General features: G+C 32.5%; 1 protein-coding gene across 6 annotated transcripts in view; it reads left to right on the forward strand.

Annotated features, from left to right (window-relative positions):
• NBEA (neurobeachin) overlaps window positions 1–15600 on the forward strand; it is a 638449-nt gene that overhangs the window by 404627 nt on the left and 218222 nt on the right. The gene's annotated exons all lie outside the window — the stretch shown is intronic.

Consider the following 15600-nt stretch of genomic DNA (forward strand, 5'->3'; position numbering starts at 1 on the left):
GTCTGTGGCTTTAGAAAGAATATGCATTTACGGAAGGCAGTGGTCGTTAATCATTAGCTAAGTGCACATCGTTTTATGCTCATCATAATTATATAATATGTATGGAGAATCCTGCATTTTTTCACATGTAATAATTATTGAATTTACAAGAACTATTTCAATTTTGAATATGGAGTCAAAATAAACAAAAATGAATTTTTGTTCAATGAATATCTGAATAGGGAAAACAGTTTAAAATTGCTTAAAAAATGAACAAAAGTTTCATTTTAAGACAAAATTTAATTTAAATAATATTGCAATGACAGTTTTAAATCTTGAAGTGAATACTTAAATATATTTAAATTATTTAATCATATGTTATTCTGACCTTCAAAAAAATTTATACCTGAACATTGAATGAACAAAAATGAATTCAAGGGGCTGGGGCTGGGGCTTAGTGGTAGCACACTTGCCTGGCATGTATGAGGCACTGGGTTCGTTTCTCACCACAGCATATAAATAAATAAATAAATAAATATCAACAAGTTAAAATAATTTTTAAAAATGAATTCAAAATTAAGTGCTGAAATTAAAAATCAACCCTCTGTTGTGAATACTGTTTTAAAAATATTTATAAAATTAACACCCATAAATTAATTGTATTTCTATACATCAGTGATGAATCAACTGAAAGAGAAATTAGGAAAACTATCCCATTCACAGTGTCTTCAAAAATAAATAAATAAATAAAATACTTAGGAAAAAAAACTAAACACCAAAAAACACCAAATAACCGAATAAATAAATTGACAAAGGAACTGAACAGACTCTTCACAGAAGAAGAAATATAATGGATCAACAAATATATGGAAAAATGTTCAACATCTCTAGCAATTAGAGAAATGCAAATCAAAATTACACTGAGATTTGGTCTCATTCCAGTCAGAATGGCAATTATCAAGAATACAAATAACAATATATGTTGGCGAGAAAGCATAGAAAAAGGTTTACTCATACATTGCTGGTGGGACTGCAAATTGGTGCAATCACTGTGGAAAGCAGTATGGACATTCCTTAGAAAACTTGGAATGGAACTACCACTTGACCCAGCTATCCCATTCCTGGGTTTATACACAAAGAACTTAATCAGCATATAACAGCAACTCAGCCACATCAATGTTCTAGCAGCTCATTTCACAACAGCCAAACTATGGAACCAACATATATGCCCTTCAACAGATGAATGGATAAAGAAAATGTTTTGTATATACACAATGGACTATTACTCAGCCATAAAGATGAGTGCAATCATGGTATTAACTGGTAAATGGATGGATCTGGAGGCTATCATGCTAAGTGAAATAAGCCAATCCTAAAAAACCAAAGGTCCAGTGTTCTCTCTGTATATGGATGCTGACTCACAATGTGTGGGGGTGAGGGGAGTAATGGAAGTTTACCAGATTGGACGGGTAAGTTGGGGAGGAGAGTGGGGATAAGAATGGGAAAGACAGTAGAATGGATTGGATGTAACTTTTCGATGTTCATATATGAATACATGACCAGTGTAGCTCCAAATCATGTACAACCACAAAAATGGGTAGTTGTACTCCATGTATGTATTATATGTCAAAATACATTCTACTATAATGTATAACTACAAAGAACAAATTAAAAAATTTAAAAAAATATATTTATAGTGTAGAGAACTAGGAGGTAAAATATAAGATTGCTTATGGATTCAGAACTTGCAGGTGCATTTGTTTTTTGTTCCTCTACTGTTAGAATACTATTGGTATGGAAAATATAAATCACAAAGAGAAAATTACTTCTAAGAAAGCTTCTATAATTTTTAGACAATAACCTTTATAGGAAAAAACCAAAGTAAAGTGTGTATAGAGTTCTGTTGTTTTTTTTCTGAATGGATACAAAATTGAATGCTTCAACCAAGTTGAGAGCTTTTTATAAATAGATTGTTAATTGTAAAACTAACATGTTAGCTTTTATCAATTACCTTAAAATCAAATATGTTGTATGATTTTGGAGTGGTATGGAAACCACTTTTCTTTAGCCTCATAAATATCAGGAAGAATCAAATACAAATAGGTCAGCTTTTATTTGATTACCTAGATGATCCCACAGTCTAAGCAATGGTAAGAAAGGCAGGCTAAATGGTCACTATGTTCTTAATTTTTATTTTCCTATTTGGGTTAAATGTATTACTCACAAATCCTTTCCTCCTACAAAAGAATTATAAGCTACTAAAAAAGTAGTGTTTTTGTTTCATTGTTTCTTGTTAGATAATACTTCTACCCCACTTTTTGTTTATTAGTAAAGATGCAGAATAGGGCATGTATACTTTTGTTAAAATTTATAAGCATGTTTAATATTAACACTATGAAGCAAAAATCAAATTAACAAATATTCACTGATCTGTTATTTGCATACACTAAATACTGAGTGGTAGCAGTGTTGCCTAAGAAAAACAGATATCTAGATTTTTTGATGTTTGTAATCTAGTAAGATTATCAAGATATAAATGCAAGAGGTATTAAGTGAAAAATTGAGATCCAGCAAAGAACAATATAATGATTAAATGCCAAATTGGCAAGGAGGGGTCTTTTAGAGAAAGAATGGCATGTGGTACAAAATAAACATTAGAAACATAGCAACAAAGAATACACAATTAGATGCCAATTGAACACACACAAACATTTTAGTGAGCTGAATAGTACGGAACTAGGAATGAACAATGCAAAATTTGAGAAAATACTCTGAGGAGAGAAGAGTTTCTAAATAATGCAGTAGGGGATATGGTACTGACAAGAGAGCATTCTGTGTACCCTGAAAAGCAAGTTAAGAAATTTACTTATGTATCTCCATCACCTCATTATGTGTTGAATTAAAAAGTATTAGGGGGGCTGGGGATGTGGCTCAAGCGGTAGCGCGCTCGCCTCGCATGCGTGCGGCCCGGGTTCGATCCTCAGCACCACATACAAAGATGTTGTGTCCGCCGAGAACTAAAAAAATAAATATTAAAAATTCTCTCTCTCTCTCCTCTCTCTCTCACTCTCTATCCTCTCTCTCTCTCTTTTAAAAAAAAAAAAAAGTATTAGGTCTTTAAAAAAAAATATCTGAATTTCTAGAACACTTACTGGTTTTGTTTGTTAGAAATGAATATTTATATATATGTATATATATTATATAATTTAGCATATATTATATATACTTTTGTATTTATTAATTGTAGTTACTGTTTATTGGACCTGTAGAAAGCATGAGGCAAAGAACATTTATAAGAGCTGTTCCACCCACATAGATGGAAAAGCTAATAGAGAAGTGTCATTCACCCTGTAAGTGGCAGAGCAGGGATCTAGACCCAGCTGGTTAGACTGTCTCTTGTTGCTGACTTACATGTGCTAGGCACTGGGCTAAACACTTTCCTGTATTCCTAATTACAATTTAATGAAGTAGGTTCATTTATCTCCATTTTATAAATGAAGGAACTGAGGTTTAAGGAATTTCACTAGTGCAAATCATAAACTTAACAATTTAACTAATACCACTCTTGTAAATATTCCATAACTGGTAAGATATCTTTTAAATAAAATATTTCATGAGATTAACAAAACATTGACTTTGTAGCGGTTGACAAAATTAATTGAAATTTGAACAATTTATTATGAGGATTTTCCTCAAAATTTAAGTCCCTTTCTATGGGATTTCTTGAAGTAATCAGTTTCTGAAGTCTTATGGGGAAGAAATTTTAAGTACAACTTCTAAAAATATTTAATCCTATTCACCATGCAGTAATTATTAGGATGAAAGAATGCCTGCTTTCTTCAAGTAGTGTAGTTGCTCTATAGAATTGGATGTTTCACAAATCATTTTATAGCTTGGTTAATTAAGATTAGAGTAATTATTTCAGTGTAAAGATTGTTGTACATTGAGAGTGTAGCTCTAACAGAAGAGTAGGGGAAAGGAATGTGTCTCAACTCTAAAAAGATTTGTGTGCTATTGCCAAAAAAAAGAACAATTAAAAATATAAAAGAGCTGAGTCAGAAGAATAGCGAATTAAAGGTGCAAAGTGTGAAAACACAATTCAACATTTGCTGATCATGTGGGTAATAAAACTCATTGAATAAAACTTTTTTTAAAAAGCTATTTATTTCTGTTCTCTACCAGCCCTCCCTTCTTGTTTAATGGAATTCTTTTTGCCAGTTTCAAAATAAAATACAAAAGTATACTAAGTATACCAAGTTGTCCCTTAGACTGTTCCACTATTAAAACCCTTCCTTTTACCCACCCAGATCCCTTGCATAGGTCACACCTGGTGGTGTCCTGAAGAAACACCCTTCACAGATAAGTTGGAGGTGCTTCTGTGGGAAGGCTCATATTCATCAGGCATAGACTAAGGAAAGTTGAGAACCGCAACTATCAATACTTCCGGAGGCTCAGCTTCTAATTTTGTTCCTCTTCTTTTAAGTGACACTTATGTTTTATAAACATTGAAATAACGTATTCTGTGAGAATTAAGCTTCATTTACTGGATAACACAGTTAAAATAAGTGTCCCTGTGTCTTGCAGAAACAAACAGAATCTGACTAGATGCTTGATGATTTATTTTCCCATAATTTTCATATAGAAAACTATTCCTGAAAGACTATAAAAACACTTTATGCCTTATGGTAGTAAAAAAAAAATCAGGCTTATATAAGGGAGTAGTGGTATGCCTAAGAAGCAAAAAGAGATAAGTATTTTTTGTCCTCAAATACTGCTTTCCCTGAAGAAAAAATAAAAAGCAAATTAAAGAAGCAAATATAACAACATCCAGATTCTTATCAAAAGATATTTCTTTTTGCACATTTTTTAAAAAGTCTTGTAAGCTTGTGATAGAATTATTTTATGAATGAAGATTTCCTCTCTAATTAGTTGCTCTGTTCTTTATAAAATAGATATGCATCCACCTTCAACTTATGTGTAAGTACACCCCTTTTTAAATGTAACTGGATGACAAATGATTTCTCAAAGCCTTCTGATGTGAATATATTAAGAGTTAACTGATATAGTATATTCTGTACTGAAAACTTCATGTTATGCAACTGAGACTATATTATCATACTTTAAACAAATGGTACCATATTTTCCTCTTTGTGATAAATAGATAAATTAAAGACAAAGTTATATCTGTAAGTAAAATATTGTTGCTGCATTGAGCAATACAGGAGAAAGGGAAGGCAGAAGTTACAAATGGGGGACCAAAGAGAGGGCAGTAACATTAGAAAAGTTAGATAGTAAGAGACACATACTAGAAGCAAAAGTTTATACAAATAGTTTGTTTTCCTACCTACCTTATTTTTCCTACCTTTAGCTATCTGATTTAATTCATAATAAAGTTTTTCTCATTATTTAGTATAGCTGTATAGCTTGTGCATTCTAATCTATACTTTCATAATCTCTTGATTTTTTTTTAACCTAATGATGCATTATCCTTAATTAGGAATCTTGTACAAGTCACAAATTTGCATTAATCACTATTTCTCTGTAGTGTGAATCCAAAATATTTCAGAGTTTGACAAGAATCTTCATATTTAAGAACCACTTTGCACCAAGATGCATGGCAATAAATGATATGGTCAAAAACTTGAAATGATTCCCAGGAGTGAATTTAGGATCCTGCTTATAGAATTCTGTCTTTACTTCTAGGTTCACTTGGACATAGAACAAATTAGCCTGGCTTCAAAAAAAAAAAAATCTTGGGCTAAAGACTAAGATTTGACTTTCTGAAATTTGGCTCAGGGTCACAATGTGAGTGTACACTATTAATGTCAAGAGGGATGCATTTTTTAGGACTTTCACCTGTCAATTTATACTTTAAAATACAGATATACTACAAAATCCTAGGTTAAGGAGGATGGAAAAGAGTCAAAGAAAAAAAAAAACCTTGTAAGTGCTTTATAAAATACAGGCAAGAGAGACACAATGGCAATAATGGCTTGAAGATGTATGTCAAGTATGTATGTGTAGGTTTATCTTATGGATAAGAGAATGTGTTTGTCTAGGTGTGTACAGATACTTATAGCATTGAAGGAATATGTATCACTGAGAATTGGCAAAATAGAGTATAAGCCATGTAAAAATCAAAGGATGATAAACTTTTTTATGGAGAAGAACTAAGTCACAATAAATGCAGACTTTGTTTTTCTAACATATAATCATGTTTTATTAGAATTGTCTCATCTGTATACTTCTACATTCATCTATACAGTAAGTTAATTCCCCAGGTTTCAACTCGACCTCATCTCTTTCCTTTTGGGCACTTATCAAAATTTTCACTATACATTTATTTGTTTATATGATGGAACAAACTGAAAGCTGAATAATTTCAAGAATCATGCTGCTGAATTTACCCATGTATACCTAGTATTCAACTTGTGACATGACTTATAGTAAGTGTCCAATAAATATGTGTAGAATAATGAATGAATCTGCATGGTATACATACAGCACTCTACCTATTTCATAGTTTTAATTGTTCATCCAGTTAATTAGTTCTGGTCATAGAGAGACATGAAGCAGCTGTTCTGGTGTTTTCAATGTACTTTCCTCAAGATATTTTCATTTTTTGGTTGCTTTCTTTACAGTTAGAAGCCATGTTGCATGAGCTAGGAAGTCAGACTGCTGGAAGATACATACTGATTCTGCTGTGAACCAGTTGTTCCATCTTGGTCACATTACTTAATATATCCATGACTCCATTTCTTCCTGTATATAATGGGTTAATAATAATAATCTCAAAAAGACTTAATGAAGAATTAATACACATACAATGAAAAGAAAAGTGTCTGGAACACAATAAGCTATCGGTAAATATTGGCCTTTCTACTGGATGCAGTGGTACATAACTATAATCTCAGCTACTTGGGTGGCTAAGGCAGGAGAATGGCAAGTTAGAAGCCAGCTTAGGCAATTTGGTAATGCCCTGTCTCAAAATTAAAAAAAAAAAAAAAATTAAAGGGCGGGGAATTTAGTTCAGTGTTAAGAGCACTTGCCTGGTGTGCGTGAGCCTCCGGCTGGGTTTAGTCTCCAGCAACTGAAAAAAAATTGACCCTTTTAAAATTATTATTATTCTAGGAATTTACTCAGTTCTTATACTGGATTATACTGCAGTAACATAAAACTTCAAATCTCGGTGGTTCAAGAAAATTTTATTCTCATTCACACTCATGTTCAGCATGGGTTGGCAGAAAGCTCTGGTTATTGAAGGCACTCAAGGATGGATGTAAAATGATGGAAATTTTATATCCACTTACAGAGGGAAGGAACATGGAAAATTGTACAGTGGTTCTAAAAGCTTTTGTCTGGATATATATTGCTTTTGTTTACAAATTATTAGCTGAAGGAAGTCATATCAGCATGCTTAATTTCAAAGTGGATAGAGAAGTCTAATTCTATAGTTTGTATGGAAGGAGAAGAGTATAACAACTTTTAGCTATCAGTCTGTCAATCAGATATTTGGTTTTGTTAGATCTTGGTAGGAGTAGATTTCATACAAAGAAGTCTCGACCTCAGTGATTACCATCAGTCCTTTAGCTAAGGAGAATTGCAAGTTCTATGTTTATTTAAAATGTTTATTTAGTAAAGTATTTCTTCGTTCTTTTCACTCTTCTCTCTGTTCCATTGGATGGTTTCTGTTATTAAATATTGAAAAACCAATTAATCTTTTTAGCTTCACTTTATCAGATAAATTCAGTTTTCTCACTAATTTATAAAGGCAGTCCATTCTTAGAAAGGGTTAGAGAAAATCTTGAAAGAAAATTGAATATATTTTCCTAAATTGAAATTGTAATTTTCAAAAATTTAATTGAAATGCTTGCCTAGCATGAGTGAGGCCCTGGGTTTGATGCTCAGCACCACATAAAAACAAATAAATATAATAAAGGTTAAATTCTTTAAAAAATTATTTTCATTGAGAAAATTATCTGTACTTGAACTACTTATGCAGTTAACGAACATCATTACATCAATAATAATATTATAATGATAAAAAAAGAGTAATACAAAAATAATGGGTATAAGTACACAAGCGCAAAGGAACAACACAAAGCTTTGAGATGGATGTCAGAAGGACCAAACCCCAGAAAACGCTGAAGTGTAGTCTATAAAACTATTAGAACTCTCCATCAGGCAGAGAAAAGGAGCCTCCTTCTGTGTTCATCACAGAGTACATAACAGGTGCAATATAATTGCTTTACTTTTCCTACAAACTATGCATTTAGCCCATATAATAAACCTCTTATGAACTTCTACCCTGTACCTTCTGCACCTTCCAGCAGCAGTGCTTCAGGACCACAGAGGTCTTTCTTCCTGCCCTGGTGGAATAGTTCTCTTGGATCATATAGGGAACTTGGATCATATAGGGAACTAGCTAGTCTGCATATAGGGAACACATTTCTCTTCCATCAGAATGGAGCATCTGTGAAACAAACTAATAATCCAGTAGTTTTTCTTGCTAATATTGAGCTTCTATCAGTAAGTAATTATACTATTTAAAATCCCCACTTTCTACCATTGTTGGGAAGGTAAGTAAAAAAGGCTAGAGTGGTAAGAAGGCTAGAAAATCACCTACTGCCACATTGTAGGGAATTTGAAAGCAGGAAATTCCAGCTGGTCCACTATTCAATTTCAGAGAGACCATTCCCATCACAGTCTATCTATTTCTATGTATAGATTAATACATAGTTCCACTATATTGAAACTAGAGAGAAAAACATGCATGATTCAAAAAGAAATAGAAAGATCTTTAAGAGACTTTTATGTTTGTTTAAGTAGGGGAAATTCCCAAATATGAGGAGAGATTGATACTCAGTAATCTAAAATAATTTCCATAGAGACAATCAGGAAAACATCAGAAGATCAGAGAATAAATATTCCAACTTAAAAAAAAATTCCAACCCAGAAAAAGGGAGGGGAGGTGTATGGGTGTATGACTTCTTTTACTTACATAAGGACTTATTTTTAGTTTAAAAAGGTAAAGGAAAAATAAAGTCTAACAGAACACAAAAACACATTTGAAACAAAGAGCATGGTAGATTCTGAAGTGCAAAAAATAGCAATTTTTTTTTAAAAAGTAGACATGACCAAATACAACTTTTTTTTTCAAATTAGAATTTAAACTGACCTGTGATATTGGGGGAAAGAATAATTTCCCTGATATGAATCATTTATTCTGTCATAGATCCCTTGAACTACTGGTTAATATCCATAAGGTACCTCTGTCTCTCTAGTATGGGAGGGAATAAGATGGCAGCCAGAACTAAATGACAGCTCTTCTACACATCCTGATTCCCTATAAGAAACAAGAGAGGGTAATGGATCACTTCTCATTTTGCCCTCTAACACCATCCCTGATCTCAGTTTTCTCATAGGCAGAATACAGTTTAAGAAATAAAATGGAGTTTCTATTTGCTCTTTACTCAGTTTCCCCCAATTTTAACATTCTGCAAAGTTACAGTGTAATATCACAAAGAAAGTATTCTAATTAGCTTGCTTTTGCATTATTCAGCTTTGGGAATTATAGATATATTTCAGCTACTAGTCTCTGGTCAGATAGATGGTTTGCAAACATTTTCTTCCATTCTGGCATTTTTTTATCCTTTTAGCATATTGTTTTATAGAATGAATGTTTTTAATTTTTATATTTTTATCTGTATTTCCTTTATAGATGTGCTTAATGTGTGAAGTCTAAAAACTCTGCCTAGCTCTAGATTGCAAAGTTTTTGTCTCTTTATTCTTAAAAATGTTCAGTTTTACAGTTATTTATGTTTGTGATACATTTTGAGTTGATTCTTATTTAAGGTGGGAGACTTAGGTTAAGGTTTGGGGATTTTTTGGCCGGGGTATGCGGTGTTGATTATGATGTTAATTGCTCTGGTACCATTTAGTGTAAAGGATCTCTTTTCTCCATTGAATTTGTTTTTCACGTTTATCAAATGTCAAGTGAATACATATATATGTATTTTATTATATATATATATATATATATATATATATATTATTTTATACATACACACACACACACACACACACACACACATACATACAATGGGTTTAGTTCAGGTTCTCTGTTGTTTTGTTGATCTGTATCTATCCCTAGGCTAGTATTACATAGTCAAAATAGCTAAATCATGTAAGTTTTGAAAACAAGTAGACCAATCCCTACTGCTTTAACCTTTTATTTTGTGCACTTTAGAATAATCTTATTTATATATATGAAATTATACTAAATATGTACATAAACTTGGGAAGATTTGATATCTTTACTATGTTGAGTCTTCTAAATCATTAAAATGATAGGCCTTCCCTTTTATTTATGTGGTTTCATATATCACATTATATAGTTTATATCTCACAAGTTCTTTACATATTTTGTTAGATTTATACCTAAATATTTCTCCCTTGAATAGTGATTTAATTTTTATTTTAAAATCTATGTGTTTACCACTAGTATATAAAAATACAATTAATATTTGTATGTTTATCTTGTATCCTATAATTTTTATGATCACAATCATCAGTTATAGGAAATTTGTTTGTTTTAGATTCATTATAATTGTGATATATTCATAATCTATGTAACATAATCTATATAACATAGTTTGGTCAATTCATTGCCTACTAGCTCCTCTTTCCCCACCCCCATGATTCCTACTTTCTACTTTTTGTGATTTTCTACATAGGCAGTCATATAATCTACAAATAGAGCCAATTTCATTTCTCTTTTTTCTATCTGTATTCCTATTATTTCCTTTATTTATTTTTTGCCTATTGCATTAGCTGGGAATTCCAGTGCTTCAATGAATATGAGTGGTAAGAGCACACAGCTTTGACTTATTTCCAATATCAGTGTTGAGTACTCAATCTCACCCTGAAGTATAAAGTTAGCTATAGTTTCTTTGAAGATTCTTAATAGAATATTTAGTAGAATTCCCCAGTGAAATCATCTGGGTCTAGAAATATTTTTTCCGGGGGAGTTTTAAACCGTGTTTGAAATATCTTTAGTCATTATAAAATTAATTTGTGTGTTCTGTCTTACATAGGATGAATTGTGGTAGTTTTGTATTTTTTGAGGAGTTGGTCTGTTTTATCTAAGCTGTCAGATTTATGAGCATAGTCTTTCATAATATTACCACTCTTTTTAGTGTCTTCAGAGTCTGTAGTGATATCCCTTGCTTAATTTCTGATGTTAATAATTTGTGTCTAGTTTTTTTTCTTTGTCAATCTTTCTAGGGATAGATCAGTGTTACTGAATTTTTTCAAAGAAGCAGACCTTTGTTTCATAAATTCTCTCTCTCTCTCTCTCTCTCTCTCTCTCTCTCTCTCTCTCTCTCTCTTGTCACTGATTTTTATGGACTTCTGTGTTTTTCTTCATTATCTCCTTCCTTTTGCTTGCTGTCCTCTGTTTTTTTCTGTTATTAAGGTGGGATTTTTAGATTAAGTATATAATATATTTCTTCTTTTCTAATGTATGCACATAGTACTATAAATTTTCCTCTTAGTACTAATACAGTTTTGTTTGACAAATGTTGATTATTTTGTTGTTGTTATTTTCATGCAGTTCTGGTTTGTTTGTTTTCCCTTGAAATTCTTTTTGATTCATGGATTACTTTTCCTGTTATCCATTCTGTGGGTTATTTGGTCATTTTTTTAAATTCCATTTTGATTCATCTATATTGTTTTGAGTATCTTTCTTTGTACAGCTTTTCAAGTGGTATCTCTAAATCCTACATTATATTTGCAGTTCCTCAGTCCACTGGTTTTGTCATTCTACCAGTCCAAGTGAAGTAGAGGGACTATACCTTCCTTCATATCTTTTTACCTCCCCATTTCCATTTGTCCAAAATAATACCTCTCCATACACTTCAAATCATATCAGACAGTGTTAAAATTTTTGTTTCAATAGTAAAATAAAATTAAGAACACTCAAGAGGAAAAGAGCCTCCTATTATATTTACAATTATTTCGTTTGTCTTCCCTCTCTCTTGATTTTGCAGTGTTTCTTCTTTTATCCGTTCCCTCATGTTTATTGAATTGTCTTTAGCTCTCTGTTTACTATCTCTAATATGGCAATAAATACTTGGTTTTTCTTTGTCTAAAAATATCTTCATTTCTCCTTTATTCTGTGGGGTATTTGTACAGGCTGTAAGACTCAAGTAAAACAGTTTTTTTTTTCCCCTTCAACACCTAAAAATATTTTGTTACTTCCTTTGGCCACCATAATTTCTGATGTGAAATTTGTAGTCATTCTGATCGTTTTGTCTTTGTAAAAGAGTTGCCATTTTTCTATGAGTTCTTTTTTTAATTTTCTTAGTCCTCAATCTTCAGAAGATTGTGATGTGTCTTGGCATTGGTATTTTTGGGCTTATCAGCTTCTTAAATCTGTACATTTATAATATGACACAATGAAAGTCATTGTTACATGTAATTAATATGCACCAATAAAAAATCCCCCCAAAATCTGTACATTTATGTTTTTTTGCCAAATTTTGTAATTGTGTAGCCATTATTTAAGTACTATTTATCCCTAACTGCTTTCTCCTCTTCTAGGATTCTCTTGACACAGATATTAGATATTAGACAACACAACTCCACAGATCCCACTCTTTGCCTGTATCCCCAGTATGGTCAGTCTATTTCCTATCTGTTATTCAAAATGAGTAATTTCTTTTGTTCTACATTCCAGCTAAGTGTTTTTTCCTTCTTTTATTGAACCTGCTTTAATTTTGATTGTTGTATTTTCCAGACCTAAAGTTTCATTTGGTTTTTCTTTGCATTTTATGTTTCTTTGTTGAGGTTTTCTTTTTTCCTTTTCCATTTCAACCATACTCAAAGTTGCTTTTTGAAGCTCTATTTTATTCATGGCTTTAAATTCTTGCCAGAAAATTTTACCATCTCGTCAGGTGCAGTGGCACACTCCTGTAATCCCAATGACTCTGGAGGTGAGGCAGGAGATCACAAGTCCAAAGCCAGCCTCAGCAAAAGCGAGGCACTGAGCAACTCAGTGAGATCCTGTCTCTAAATAAAATACAAAATAGGGCTAGGGATATGGCTCAATGTTTAAGCGCCCCTGGGTTCAATCCCTGATACCCCCACACACACATAAAAAAAGAGAAAATCTCACCATCTCATCTCAATGTTAACATCTGTTAGTGATCTTTTCACACTCTATTTGAGATCCTACAGGTTCTTGGTATGTTAAGTAATTTTGGAATGAAACCTAGATATTTTGTGATGCTCTGAGACTTTTATCTCATTTAAGCTTTCTCTTTTAGTTGAGTTCCTGTGGCTCTGCTCCTTCAGGGAACAGGGGCATGCCTTGCACTGGCAAGGAAGGCAGAAATGTAGATTTCCCACATGGCTTCCAGAAACCCAAGGAGTTGGGGTTCCTCCTTACTGTCTGGTGTGGATGAGAGTTCCAGCCCCCATCTGGTGTCTGAATATCCACTATGTCTCCTGTGACATTATCCTACCGGGGGATGTGAGAGATGACTTGTTACTATCCAGTGAGGGAGGAGGGAAAACCAGACTGCCTCCATGGTCTCTGCTGACCCCGGTGGGTAGAGCTCCTTGTTACCAGGAAGCTGAAATGAAAGTCCTAGTTCCTTACTTGGCATTCTCTGAACCCCCTCAGTGAGGGTTTTTGGGTGCCTCATTATACTTCCACAAGTTTCCCACCTCATTCTTTGCTGTGGTGGTGAGGTGGGGCCCTAGTTTTTCTGTGAGATTTGGCTGGACTATAGCAGCTGTTGTATCAAAGATTTCTGTCTTGCTGGGCTTCCTGTTTTTTTTGTTTGTTTGTTTTTGTTTTTGTCCTCGGGCTAAAGAGAGCAGACTTTCTTTTTTTTTTTTTAATTATTTTATTGTTGGTTGTTCAAAACATTACATAGTTCTTAATATACCATATTTCACAGATTGATTCAAGTGGGTTCTCACTACCCATTGGCCTGTCTGGGTTGTTGATCTCTTTGCTTCCCATCTAGGATTTATGAGGCAAAGGCACCTCATCCCCCTCATCCCTGTGTCCTAAGGACTTTAGCCAGTCTTCCTTCTCTCCACCTTTCAGAGTCTTCCTGAGTTTGTTTTATTTATCATGTCAAGAACTGTTCAGTTGCTTTTTTGGAAGGAATAGGGGTTCATTTGGCTATGGTGAGAAACTGGAGATAACATAAGATCTCTGGTATCTGCTGGTGAATTCAATTACTTAATTTTAACACAATTTTAAGGAAAACCCTTCTAGCAAGATTTTAACAGGCTCTTTTTTCAATAACTGGGATTAGTCTATACTTTTACAGCTAGAAATCAATTCTAGTTAAATTAGTCATAAAGATATACTTTATTATGAGAATTTACCAGGTAAGCATTATTTTAGTAGAAAAATAAAGTTTGAGGTACAGAAAAATAAAGATATATTAAAGTATATTTCAAATGTTTATAATTTTAATGCTTTTTATATTTTTTATATAATTGTATTCTTTTATAATTGAGTCATACATAGCAAAATTATATAAGCATAAAATCTGTTTTTCAAAATTATTTTTCTTTTTTTCTATAACTTTATTTATTTATTTATTTATTTTTATGTGGTGCTGAGGATCCAACCCTGAGCCTTCCTTGCACATGCGAGGCAAACACTCTACCCCTGAGCCATAACCCCAGCCCCCAAAATTATTTTTCTCAATAACTATATGTCTATAGATTTTTTTCTGAAAAATATTTAATTAGTTCATTGAATAGTTACTAAATATAGCATTATCAGACATGGTGCCAGAATTATAATAATGTGCAAAATGCATACAGATCCTGCCTTATCAAACTTAAAGTGTTTTTCTACAACAAGATATCAAAATATAATAGTGAAATCAAATCTCTTATGAAAGCTTTTTATATGTTTTTATGAATAGTGCTGTTCAGGAAATTAAGGATATTTTCTTTTTGAGTATATTATTCCACATACTAAAACAGAAAAAACAACTTTTTAAGCAGTGATATTTATCTTCAGTGTTTATTGAAACTAAATTGAAAGCAAAAATTATATCATGAGATGTTCTATTGCATATACAATGAATGCATTTCAGTAGTTTCTGAAATATTTCACTGTTTTTTAATATAGAGTATAAATGACAGTGTTTTTCAATGATGGGGCTTTGGTTGTTAATGGTTTATATTAGTAAAAAGCTGTAAAATCATCCAAGGACTCTGTTAGCATTAGAATAATAATTTACCAAGACAATTACCACAGACTGAAATCTTTTGCAGCTCTAATTCAGTATTATTAATAATGGATAAAATTGCACTTTTCTCAGGTTGCTGTGGGCAGCAGGGAATTATTTCAATGAATATTTCAGCACATTATTTTAATCATTGCTCCACCAAATCCAAGTGGGCAATATTTTATACTTCTTAATTCAGTCTACTAAGAAAGCATGGTCATTAAATTGCAAACTGTTTGTAGTTGAATTCTATCCTGTGATTTACAAGCCTTGTTAAAAACAGTGTAAAAAAAGGCAAACTGAGTCATTAATACTTGTAATTTGATGTTGCATTTGTTACTAACCTCCCCATGAT

The sequence above is a fragment of the Spermophilus citellus genome (genome assembly GCF_964194105.1).
Source record: "Spermophilus citellus genome assembly, chromosome: 1".
NCBI classification, from domain to species: Eukaryota; Metazoa; Chordata; class Mammalia; order Rodentia; family Sciuridae; genus Spermophilus; species Spermophilus citellus.